Source organism: Eulemur rufifrons, chromosome 16 (genome assembly GCF_041146395.1).
Source record: "Eulemur rufifrons isolate Redbay chromosome 16, OSU_ERuf_1, whole genome shotgun sequence".
NCBI classification, from domain to species: Eukaryota; Metazoa; Chordata; class Mammalia; order Primates; family Lemuridae; genus Eulemur; species Eulemur rufifrons.
In genome coordinates, this window is record NC_090998.1 from 8,033,057 (window position 1) to 8,046,862 (window position 13,806).

At 37.4% G+C, this 13,806-nt stretch overlaps 1 pseudogene; it reads left to right on the forward strand.

Annotated features, from left to right (window-relative positions):
* The first annotated feature begins 1,251 nt into the window (after positions 1 to 1,251).
* LOC138396800 (chromobox protein homolog 3 pseudogene) lies at positions 1,252 to 1,806 on the forward strand (annotated as a pseudogene).
* The last annotated feature ends 12,000 nt before the right edge of the window (positions 1,807 to 13,806 follow it).

Here is a 13,806-nt window from a genome sequence, read left to right on the forward strand (position 1 = left end):
GGGAGACAATTTTAAAAGGCAGAAGAATTGAGTTCCAGTTGCCCAAAGCATTGACCAGCTTAATAATGTACCCTTGTATTGATTTCCCTCTTTCCCCATTTAACTTTTCCTAGTTTCCCTTTGCTGTTCTTTGGAATTACTTCTTGAAAAAAGCTACCTACACAGAGGCTCTGTTTTCTGCACAAAACAAAGAAGACAAGAAGCAAAAAGAGTCACAAGAAAACAACCAGAAATCCGGATAAAATACAGAAATCAATCACGTGAGGCAGTGGAGAATGTTAGGTCTGGAGCCGAGAGGGAGACACACGAAGCCTCACGCGTAGCAAAATGCCGTTTATTTAGGCATCTGGATGCAGGTGGGTGGAGGCCAAAAGAGCATCTGCCACGAGGGAGGGGAAAGCCTTGGGTTTTATCGAGAGTTTTTCCGGGGGGACTGAGCAGCTGGGCCAAAACAGCCACTGTAATAAATTCTTTTCAAACAACCAACTTCTGGGACCCCTGCATCAGTCTCATCCTGCGGAGATGGGGTTGTAGCTTCATCCTTATCAGCGGGGCTAGGAATGCTGGCATTGCTGCAGCTGTCTGTGGTCAGAGTTAGATTTACAACCTCCAGACTCTCCAGACTCCTGCAGCTATTGTTTCACAGGCTTTATGATCACTATCTAAGTTTTCCATTAACCGCATTTTGTCCTATACATACTTTTCGGGTTCCCACCCTGAGCAAACGTATCAGAGAGCTGCTTAGGCAATGAGAACCCAGGTAGGGGTAGAGACGGCAATACTATTAAATAGGAGAGAAACTGAAAAGCTGAGCAGATTACTAGAACTGCCTTTATTCTGAGGGTGTTTGCTAATTCTGAACATGGCCAGGAGGCTGAGAATCTGGACTTTGTACCCACAGATGGCTGCTGCTGGGGGACAGAGAAGCCATCAGAGCATTTGGCAGAGCTTTAGAGAAAATTCAAGCACATTGCTGATACCCCCTAGAACATGTTCTGAACTCAAAGACTGCACAGCCCAAGGATAAAAAACCCAAAGAAAAACAAAAACAACTACCTAAGCAGAAGTTCTCTGATATATAAAGCAAATTTGTCAAAATGCTAGTAATTAAATATAGATAGTGGATAGATGGCTATTAATTGTACCATTTATTCAACTTTTTTGAAAATATTCTTAACAAGAGACACCATAGACCTGCGGACCCGGGGCACCTCAGAGGCGGTGAATAATAGCTCTTCAAGTCTGCAATAAAAAACGGCCTCCAATAAAACTACATTGCAAAAACTGGGAAAGAAACAGAATGGGAAGAGTAAAAAGGTTGAAGAGGCAAAGCCTGAAGAATTTGTGGTGGAAAAAGTATTGGATCGATGTGTAGTAAATGGGAAAGTGGAGTATTTCCTGAAGTGGAAGGGATTTACAGATGCTGACAATACTTGGGAACCTGAAGAAAATTTGCATTGTCCAGAGTTAATTGAAACATTTCTTAATTCTCAAAAAGCTGGTAAAGAAAAAGATGGTACAAAAAGAAAATCTTTATCTGACAGTGAATCTGACGATAGCAAATCAAAGAGAAAAAGAGATGGTGCAGACAAACCAAGAGGCTTTGCCAGAGATCTTGATCCTGAAAGAATAATTGGTGCCACAGATAGCAGTGGAGAATTAATGTTCCTTATGAAATGGAAAGATTCAGATGAGGCAGATTTGGTGCTGGCAAAAGAAGCAAATATGAAGTGTCCTCAAATTGTAATTGCTTTTTATGGAGAGAGACTAACTTGGCATTCTCGTCCAGAAAATGAAGCTCAATAATTGTTTGCATTGCTTTTTATATATATTTATATATATGTATATATATAAACAATCTGGGTCTTTGTTTTTGATTTACAAGTGTGAAGAAATAACTACATCTAATAAATCAAGTTTGATACATTTGTTTTGAAAGTAGTATTGAGAGAATTGTTGGGGGGGGTGCATCAATAGCACTGGTTACTTTGAACCAATAAAAGCTTTCTGTAGTTGCTTCCTTTATCAGAAAAGAACATATGATACCATGGTATAGTATTTCCTCTGCACTAGAGAACAGCTTTTCTAAACGCTAGGGGAAATTTCCATAGCCATTATTCAATCAGAACTTGTGTTTAACTCATGCCTAAGGACCATTCTGGGTTTTTTAAATTTGTTTTTGTGTGTGTATATGTAAAATGCATATGTAAATGATTCTCTTTGTTTTTAAACATTCACCAAAACAAAAATCACAGGTAAGCCCATGTGTCTTCGATGCTATCATTCTGAGCAAACTAAGAATTGAAAATTTTCCTGAAGCCATAACATTTCAAACTAAATAGTTAGTTCGTAATTAATTGGATAATTTAAAGGCAGCCATATTAGAATCTGTATCTACATGTATATTCATATAAATGCAACATTGTGTTTGCAAAATTCCTAAAAGGAAAAGCTTTATCGCTACCAACAATCTCCCCACCCAGATGAGGAAACTAGACAAATTCTGGTGTGTTCTAATATAGTAAACAAGACTTAGTTCAATGAACATTAAAGATTCCCCTAGTGAGCAATTCTTTTACAAAAACTTGAAATCCCTGTGCTGCATTGACTAAAAGTTCATGATTAATGGAATATCTGAGGCTTGGCTCATGGAAACTTATTCAGATGGTTAGAAATGTTGGCAGTTTCAGACCTGCTGACATAAATGAGTAAATAAACTTTTTGTAATCTAAACTATTGACCTGCATGTTTTTTTCTTACCCCAACCCATTTCTTACATGTAGGCTCAATCTTTTCAGTATTTGGGTTACTGGTTCTGCAGAAGCCAGGAAAAACAGCCTTGTAGTAATCAGAATGTTATCCAACTGTATATTGTTTATTGTAAATACTGGTGAACAGTGGTCAATAGTTTTATATTCCTTTAAAAAAAAAGAAAATATTCTTAACAAAAGGTTGAGGGGAAAATCCCAGGCCTCTCTTCATATAGATTTGGAGTACAAATTTATATGATCTATGGTATGAAGGAGACTCGGAACCACGAAATTAACGTAAACGTTGATCTCAAACTGATAACAACCCTGAGGACTTAGAAAAGGGAAATGCAAAACCACTCCAAAGAAATACTCCCACAATCCAAGTAAAACACAACTGCTCAAGAGGAAAACACACACTAAAGATAAATTCACAACTAAAATTTTATCACATGCCAAAAGAACCTATCCCAACTGATATCAACAGATTCAAATGAGAGAAAATAGAAAAATTGAAAATGACAGTAAAATAACATTTTAAATAACTGAATACAAAAAAAATCAAAGCCATAAAAAAGTAAGACTTTATTTTAAAAGAACAGGCATATTTGAAAAAGAATGAAACAACTTCTAGAAACAAAAAGCATGGTCAATGAAATTAAAACTCCCTGTCTAGTCTAGATTAAACAGCAGATCAGATAAGGCTGAATAGAGACTACAAGGATTCATGAACTTGTAGGTATATAACATATAAAAAAGGAACAAAAAATATATAATAAAGTCAAAAAATAGACACTATATTCTAGATCAATGCTTCTCAAAAAAAAAAAAAAAAAGAAGAAGAAGAAGAATCTTAAGAGTTTGTTAAAGCACAGATTTCTGCTACCCTCAAAGATTCTGATTCCTTGGTCTGAAGCAGGCCTGAGAATTTGCATTTCTAACTTCATGTAATGCTGTGACGCTCTCATTCCACTGTTAAATTTTGAGTGGTGCTCTTCTAGATAATAAGATTCAATATTTTAAAGACGTCAGTTCTCCCCTAAATAATCTATAAGCTCAAGGTAATTCTAATTGTTATCAGAACAGGACAATTTTATAGACCTTAAAATTATTGATAGGATAGAGCAACCCTCTATGACAAAAAGAGAGGAAGGAAGGAAGAAAGGAAGGGGAATCTGCCTTAACAGATATCAGAACATATTATGAGGCTATGGTAATTAAAATACTATGATATTGTTAAATACACAAATAGACCAATGCAATGAATTAGAATACGATAAGGTTCAGAAATAGAATTTATGGGGCTTCAAAAGGACTGTTTAAGAAATGGTATGGGAAATTTGGCTATGTGGCTATTCTTTAAAAAAAAAAAACAAATACAGTTAGACCTTGACCTCACATGATACAACAAAAATAAATTCTGGATGGATTAAAAGCTCATTATATCTATTACAAAATTACACAAAAAGGGGCCAGGTGGTGGCTCACGCCTGTAATCCTAGCACTCCGGGAGGCCGAGGCGGGTGGATTGCTCAAGGTCAGGAGTTCGAGACCAGCCTGAGCAAGAGCAAGACCCCGTCTCTACTAAAAATAGAAAGAAATTATCTGGCCAACTAAAATATATATAGAAAAAATTAGCCGGGCATGGTGGCACATGCCTGTAGTCCCAGCTACTCAGGAGGCTGAGGCGGTAGGATCACTTAAGCCCAGGAGTTTGAGGTTGCTGTGAGCTAGGCTGACGCCGCAGCACTCACTCTAGCCCGGGCAAAAAAGCGAGACTCTGTCTCAAAAAAAAAAAAAAAAAAAAAATTACACAAAAGTATTCAATGAAATATATTTATAATCATGGAATGAGAAGGCAATACTAAGCCTGACAAACACCAAGAATTCATATAGAAAAGTAACCACACAATTGTCAAATTTGACCACATAAAAATTAAAAACTTTTTTGTTTTGAGACAGGGTCTCACTCACTCTATTGCCCAGGCTGCACTGCAGTGGTGTGATCATAGAACTCCTGAGTTCAAGCAATCCATCTGCCTCAGCCTCCCCAGTAGCTAAGACTATAGGTGTGAGCCACCACGCCCAGCCTAAAAGGTTCTTTTTAACAAGCAAGACTACAAAGTCAAAAGACAAGTGATGCTTTAAGACAAGATGATTAACTATAAAAGGATTAATATTCAAAGTACATAAAAAGGTGCCACAAATCCAATAGAAAAGTAAGCCAACAGCATACACAGACTATTTCACAGGAGAAAAAAGATAGTAAATACACGAAAAAAGCATAACCTCACTGTAATAAGAGAATTACATAGAAAATATTTTTCACACAATATGTTGACTAATTTTTTAAATAATGTGTTGGCAAAGTAAATAGAGAAACAAATAGTCTCAGGATTTACATTGGGTATATAAATTAGCCAGAAGATAATGTACCAAACATCTATCAAAATTTAAAATGTGTCATTTTTTACCCAGCAATTTCATTTCTGGGGAATCTGTCTTTTAAATTTTTCATTTAAGTATATACTGTATGTAAAAGATGTTTAGTGATTTATTTAGTACCAAAAATTTGAGAAATGTTACTATCAATGAGGTCAGTGGTTAAATTATGACAAATGCATACATTGGAGAACTATTTAGGAGTTAAACAGAACAAGCTAACATTATCATATACAGATATATGGACATAGAAGGAACTTCATTATTAATTTTCTAAATAATGTAAATAATATACATATGGTATAATTTTTATTTTATTAAAGGGTATACACATAGGCAGATACACACACAGAATTCTTTCAAAGGTGTCTAGAAGGATGCATACAAAATGATGGACAGTGGTTGACTTTGCAGAAAGGACTGAGGAAAGAAAAGTGTATGCAAGGGGGAAACTTTCATACTTTGTTCCATATACTTCTGTATAATTTGAATCTTTTAAAATGATAATATATTAATGTATTAGTCTATAATTTAAAAATTAAAAAATTTAGAGTTTTCTTTTATGCCTAAAAACAAATTCTAAATTCTGATTTAAAATGTTTATCACAAATCACAATTTCACTTACAATGTACCTATAAAAAATTCTAGCAGGCAACTTAATTTAATCTACTGTATTTTCTGAAAGTAAAAAAAAAAAATTAAATCTGGATTAACTATTACCTTAAATGAGACATATCACATTTAAGTCTTTATCATGTGCCAAATACTGGAGATAATGGAGGAGTTAGGGGGTAGGGGGAGGAAAGGGATTTTTACATTAAACTTAACGTCTAATAGAGAAGCCTGTAAATAAATAACTTCAATACAGTGGGAAAAGCATAATACCAAGTAATGTACTATGCAAAAAAATGTAGTGGCACAAAAGTAAGAGGAGATCATTTCTGTTTGAGCTTGTCAAGAAAGGTTCTCTAGTGGATGAGCAGGAACTTAGGGAAAATGATATCTGAGGCAGAGAGACCAGAGGGTGCGAAGGCACCGAAGTATGAAACAGCGCAGCACAGCATGAGATCAGTATGGCTGGGATATTAAGAAGAATATGGAGATTTCCTTTTTTAAAAAATGAAGGTGGAGAGGTAGGCCACAATCTATTCATTAATCATTACCTTTGACACTATCATGGTGTCACTTTAGGTGCAAGTGGGTAAAGCTATTTAACCTCTCTAGACCTCTGCTTCCTCATCTGTAAAATACAGATAACCATGCTACCACCTCGGAGGGTGTGTGAAGATTAAACGAGACAAACCATATGAAGCACTTAGCTGGTACCTAGTTAACCATCAATGTAAAAATACAGGGTGAGGAGACAGTTGGTTTAGGGTTTCTTAATTATATGAAAAGCTATAAAATATAAAAAGCTATAAAGGGGGTTTGGCAGGATTACAAAGGCGTTAAGTCCGCACTGTTCTGGCCACGCAACCGGTGCCTGCCACGCATCTGCCCCTCACCCCTCACTCTCCACTTCTCCCCCTCAACTGACTCCTAGTTCATGCCCCAGCCTTGGGCACCTGCCTCACTTCTAGCACAACATAAAGGAGCCCTGTCATTTTGTCCTTACGCTTGCCCTGGTACTCATTCTGACAGCCAGAAGCAGAAGCAGAAGCAGTAGCAACAAATATTTACATAGAATTTATATTCCAGGCCCTGTTCTAAGCACTTTAATTTTTTAACTTATTTTATTGTCACAATAACCTTATGATGTAAGTACTATTATCTTCACTTTATATATGAGAAAACTGAGGCAAACAAAGTTATTTAAATAATTTGTCCAAGGTCAAAAAGCCAGTAAGTGATGGCTCACGCCTGTAATCCTAGCACTCTGGGAGGCCAAGGCGGGTGGATCGTTTGAGCTCAGGAAGTTGGAGACCAGCCTAAGCAAGAGCGAGACCCCGTCTCTACTAAAAATAGAAAGAAATTATATGGACAACTAAAAACATATTATAGAAAAATTTAGCCGGGTATGGTGCTGCACGCCTGTAGTCCCAGCTACCCTGGAGGCTGAGGCAGTAGGATCGCTTGAGCCCAGGAGTTTGAGGTTGCTGTGAGCTAGGCTGATGCCTCGGCACTCTAGCCCAGGCAACAGAGTGAGACTCTGCAACAAAAAAATAAATAAATAAAAATAAAAAGCCAGTAAGTGACAGAGTCAAATTTTGTACCAAGGTAGGCTGTCTGGTCTCAAAGCCATGTTCCTGACTGCTACTCTTTACTGTCATTAATCATCTATTGTGGGTGGAGCTGGGAGGAGGGGGGTACCATTAAAATTAATAAGTATACTCCCCATTCAAATGTGTGTTTAAGTATTAAAATCCAAAGAAAGGATAATTCTGTACTTCATTTTTCTGCCTAACCCAAACAGCTATTTTTCTACATTCTTAACAAACTTTGGATCAGGTGTAGGCTTAGATTTCATGTATAAAATGCCCCCAGACGGTCTTCATTTCTTTCTCTTTTCATTTTTTATTTTTTTAAATTTCCAAATATTATGGGGATACAAACATTTTGATTACATATAATGCCTTTGCCTTGCCCAGGCCAGAGCTACAAGCGTGCCCATCCCCCATACAGCGTGCTCTGCACCCATTAGTTGTGAGTTTACCCATCCCCACCAGCCCCCTCCCACCTGCTTGGCATCCAATGAATATTTCTTCAATGTGAGCACCTAAGTGTTGATCAGTCAGTACCAATTTGATGGTGAGTACATGTGGTGCTTGTTTTTCCATTCTTGTGATACTTCACTTTAAAGGATGGGTTCCAGCTTATCCAGAATAATATAAGAGGTGCTAGTTCACCATTGTTTTTTTTATGGTTGAGTAGTGTTCCATGGTATATGTATATCACATTTTATTAATCCACTCATGTATTGATGGGTACTTGGGTTGTTTCCACATCTTTGCAATAGTGAATTGTGCTGCTGTAAACATTCGAGTACAGATGTCTTTATTGTAAAATAATTCTCCTTTGGGAAAAAAAGTAGTAGAAGGATTGTTGGATCAAATGGTAGTTCTACTTTTAGCTCTTTGAGGCATCTCCATATTGCTTTCCATAGAGGTTGTACTAGTTTGCAGTCCCACCAGCAGTGTAAGAGTGTTTCTATCTCTCTGCATCCACGCCAACATTTGTTGTTTGGGGACTTTTTGATAAAAGCCATGCTCACTGGAGTTAGGTGATATCTCATTGTGGGTTTGATGTGCATTTCCCTGATGATTAGAGATGTTGAGCACTTTTTTATATATTTGCTGGCCATTATTCTGTCTTCTTTTGAAAAGTTTCTGTTCATGTCCTTTGCCCACTTTTTAATGGAGTTGTTTGATTTTTTCTTGTTAATTTTCTTAAGCTCTATATAGATTCTTGTTACCAGCCCTTTATCAGATATATAGCATGCAGATATTTTCTCCCATTCTGTAGGTTGTCTATTCGCTCTAATGATAGTTTCCTTGGCTTTGGAGAAACTTTTTAATTTGATCAGGTCCCATTTGTTTATTTTTGTTGCTGCTGTGATTGCTTTGGGGTTCTTGTTCAAAAATTCATTGCCTAGGCCTTTGTCTGTAAGGGTCTTCCCTACATATTCTTCTAGGATTCTTAAGCTTTCATACCTTAGGTTTAAGTCTGTGATCCATCTTGAATTGATTTTTGTAAGGGGTGAGAGGTGTGGGTCCAGTTTCAATCTTCTGCATGTAACTATCCAGTTTTCCCAGCACCATTTATTGAATAAAGGTTCTTCTCCCCAGTGTATATTTTTGTCTGCTTGTCAAAGATTTGATGACAACATGAGGATGGTTTTATATCTGGGTTCTCAGTCCTGTTCCAAAGGTCTATATCGCTGTTCTTGTGACAGTACCATGCTGCTTTAGTTACTATAGCCTTGTAGTAAAGCTGAAGTCTGGTAGATAGATGCCCCCCAATTTGTTCTTTTTGCTTAAGATTGCTTTGGCTATATGAAGTCTTCTCTGGTTCCATACGAAGTGGAGAATTATTTTTTCTATATTTGTAAAGAATGTTGGTATTTTGATAAGCATTGCATTAATTCTGTCTATCACTTTAGGTAGTATGGACATTTTAACAATATTGATTCTGCCAATACATGAGCATGGTAGGGTTTTCCATCTGTTTACATCTTCTACAATTTCTTTTCTCAGTGTTTTGTAGTTCTCTCTATACAGGTCTCTCACCTCCTTAGTTAAATATATTCCTAAATATTTAATTTTCTTTGATGCTATTGTGAAAGGTGTTGCATTTTTTATTTGATTTTCAGCTTGGCTGTTATTGGTGTACATGAATGCCACTGATTTGTGTGCAGTGATTTTGTATCCTGAGACTTTACTGAATTCATTTATCAATTACAGGAGTCTCTTGGTTGGATCCTTGGGATTTTCTAGATATAATATTATATTGTCCACAAAAAGTGAGAGTTTGACCTCTTCTGCCCCCCTTTGGACACCCTTAATTCCCCGCTCTTGTCTGATTGCTCTGTCAAGGACTTCCAGCACTGTGTTGAATAGAAGTGGAGAGAGTGGGCAACCTTGTTTGCTTCCAGTTCTAAGCATGATTGCTTTCAATTTTTGCCCATTCAGTATGACATTGGCTGTGAGTTTGTCGTATGGCTTTGATAATTTTGAGGTATCCCCTATGAACATAGATGCAAACCTTCTCAATGAAATCTTAGCAAACAGAATTCAACAGCACATCAAAAAAATAATTCATCATGACCAGGTGGACTTTATTCCAGAGATGTAAGGGTGGTTCAACATACACAAATCTATAAATGTAATATACCATTATAAATAGAAGCAAGAAAAAAGACCATATGATTCTCTCAATAGATGCAGAAAAAGCATTTGACAAAATACAGCACACTTTTATGAAAACAAACTCTTAACAAAATAGGCATAGATGGGTAGGTAATACCTCTTTCTCTTTTTAAATGCTTCCCCTGTCACGAGAAGGCTGAGCAATATTTCCTACTATTGTGCTCCAGTTGCTAGAGGACGTATGCCCCTCTAGTGGTCGCATGCTAATATGCAGCCAGACACAGCATCCACACAAATTGCTTCAGTGACTTTTTCCTATAACAGGAGCAGTGGCAGAACACACATTATTAAGAACCAAGAAAATACTGAAGAACAAACAAAAAATACATGGTGGGTATTAATGCATTATTTTTTTAATTGAGGGGATGACACTATCCTTAGATTGATGAGACAGAACATGAAGTCACAATAGATAATTATTTTACTACTGGCTCCAATGCAGGCAATTTAAGTATACCAGAACATATTGAAAAATACCACCCATGTATACTATATCTTTCAAAGGAGGATCAAAAATGACAATTGTGAAAAAATTTTGAAATTTATACCAGACCATAAAATTGTGAAAACCATCACAAGCCTATACAACCCAAGGCTAAGAAATCTGAAGTAAATAAAATTCTCTTTTTCCTTTCTTCCTCAACAGAATATGTGATTGATGGCATGGTCTTGAGTATGAGTCCTACAGTCACAAAACCTATGTATTTTCTTCATGTACAGTTAAGAGGCAATAAAAGAAATGTTTTTTTAATTGGATTTTTTATTTCAAAATATTAAGGGGGTACAAATGTTTTAGGTTACATGGATCGCTTTTGTAATGCTTGAGTCCTGGTTATAGGTGTATCCAAAACCCAAATAGTGTTCATCGTGCCCATTAGGTAGGATTTTGCCCTTTCCCTCCCACCCCCTTCTCCCAGTTGATTTCCACTGAGTCTTAATTTCTTCTGTGCACATGTGTGCTCATCGGTTAGTTCTAATTTAATAGTGAGTACATGTGGTTTGTGTTTTTCCATTCTTGAGATACTTCACTTAGGAGAACGGCCTCCAGTTACATCCAGATTATTGCAAAAGATAGTAATTCATCTTATTTATGGGTAAGTAGTATTCCATGTTATACATATACCACATTTTATTAATCCACTCATGAATTGATGGACACTTGAGTTGATTCCACATCTTTGCTATTGTGAATTTTGCTGCAATAAACATTTGAGTGCCGATATCTTTTTGATGAAAAGTTTTCTTTTCCTTCAGGTAGATACTCAATAGTGGGATTGCTGGTAGGTCTATTCTTATCTCTTTGAGGAATTTCCATATTTTTTTCCATAAGAGTTGTACCACTTTGCAGTCCCACTAACAATATATAAGCATTCCTTTATCTCTGCATCCATGCCAGCATCTATTGTTTTTGGAATTTTTAATAAAACCAATTCTGACTGGGGTAAGGTGATATCTCATTGTAATTTTAATTTGCATTTCCATGATGATTAGTGATATTGAGATTTTTTTTTCATATTTTTATTGGCCATTTGTCTTTCTTCTTTCTGAGAAGCTTCTGTTCATGTCTTTTGCCAACTTTTTAATAGAGTTGTTTGTTTTTTTCTTCAGGATTTACTTGAGTTCTTCAGAAATTTTGGATGTTAGCCCTTTATTAGATGTGTAGCTTATGAATATTTTCTCCTATTCTACAGGTTGTCTATTTGCTCTGTTGATTGTTCCTTTAGCTGTGTAGAAGTTTTATAGTTTAGTCAAATCCCATTTATTAAATTTTGTTGTTGCCATGATTACCATTGGGGTCTTTTTCATAAATTTTTTGCCTAGGCTGATATCTAGAAGAATTTTTTTCTACATTTTCCTCTAGAATTCTTATGGTTTCATGTCTTACATTTAAGTCTTTTATCATTTTGAATTAATTTTTGTAAGTGGTGGGAGACAGGTGTCCTGTTTCATTCTTCTACATGTGGTTGTCCAGTTTTCCCAGCACCATTTCTTGAATCGGGCTTTTTTTGCTCTGTTGTTGTCTGTTTTGTCAAAGATCAGTTGGTTGTGGGTAGATTGTTTTATATCCAGGTTCTCTGTTCTGTTCCATTGGTCCATCTCTCTTTTTGAACCAATACTATGCTATTTGGCTACTATAGTTTGAAGTCTGGTAATGTGATGCCTCCAGATTTGTTCTTTTTGCTTAAAATTGCTTTGGCTATTCAGGCTCTTTTCTAGTTCCAAATGAAGTGTAGAATTTTTTACAGATCTGTGAAGTATGATGTTGGCAATTTGATGGGGATTGCATTGAATTTGTAAACCACTTTAGGTAGCATGGACATTTTAATAATGTTGATTCTACCTATCCATGAACATGATATGTTTTTCCATTTGCTTGTATCCCCTGCAATTTCTTTCCTCAGAGCTGAAGACAGCAGGATAGAAGCAACCCATGGGGACACTGCTTTTTAGGAGAGAAACAAAAGTTAGGGCAGCTTGATCTGTGAGGGTCTCCTTCTTCCACCGCAGACCTCTGGGTTGATCGGGGAGCTTCTCAGAGTCTGTGTAGAGACATTCCACCAGAAAGCAGGTGCAGCAGAGATCTGTTGCCTGCCAATTCCAGATTTCTGCAACCGATACCATCCCGATCACTCTGAAATGTGGAGCCAGTTCCACTCAGGATCCAGCCTTCCAGGAGTAGCCCTTGCATCACCCCTGCCAGGCTGGGGAAGGAACAGACATTCCCCCATGTCGTGCCCTGTGACTGGGGGCCAAGCATGCCTCCTACTCGGTGTGGGAGCTGAACAGAAGAGAAGCCCCAGATGCCACAGGCAACACTTAGGAAACCTGGGGTGACTGCTTTAGTGGATCTTAGGTGTCAGTGGAGAGCCTTAGCCAACCAGCAGCTCCAGGCCACCTACACAGACCCTGAACCATTGAGACAAACCCCTGCCTGCATGACTGGGAATCAGCAGTCCCCATGCTGGTAGAATACATGAGTGGCTCTGCCCCTGAAATCCCCAAAGCCATCTCTGAATCTCTCATTGTGCCCAAGGCCAAGGCTCTACACTTGTAGCTCCAGGGCCACTGCTGGGCCTGAGACTCCATCCCTGAGACTCCAGAGTTGTGGCTAGACAAGACCACACTACTGAGATACCATCACTACTGCTGGGTTGGAAGAACCTCCCCAATGTTCAACACTTCACTTAGGACCTCCCAGCCCTGAGCAGCCATCACTCCTGGACTTGGTTTTAGAGAGCCCCCAGCAAAGGAGAACAGGTACCCTGCAATCCTATTAATCTAGAGCTGAGAGAAGAGGAGCCAGATGAGAAGAAACCAGCAAAAGAACACTGGCAACATGAAAAAACAAAATAATTCAACACCCTCAAGAGAACACAATGGTCCTACAGTAGTGGACTCCACCCACAAGGAAATTGCCAAAATGACAGAAATGGAATTCAGAATATGGACGCCAAATAAGATGAATGGAATGGAAGAGAAATTTGAAAACCAACAAAAAGAAGCTGAAAATATATTTCAGGAAATCAATGAAAAAATCACTAGAGATCTAGACAACATAAGAAAGGATATAATAAACTTAAAGAAATGAAAGAATCATTTAGGGAATTTCAAAACACAGCAGAAAACTATAATAATAGGCTAAACCAAGTAGAAGAAAGAATCTTAGAGCTTGAAGATAAGGCTTTCAAGAGAACCCAGTCATTCAAAGAGGCAGAGAAAAGTACAAAATAGTCCAAGCAATCACTGA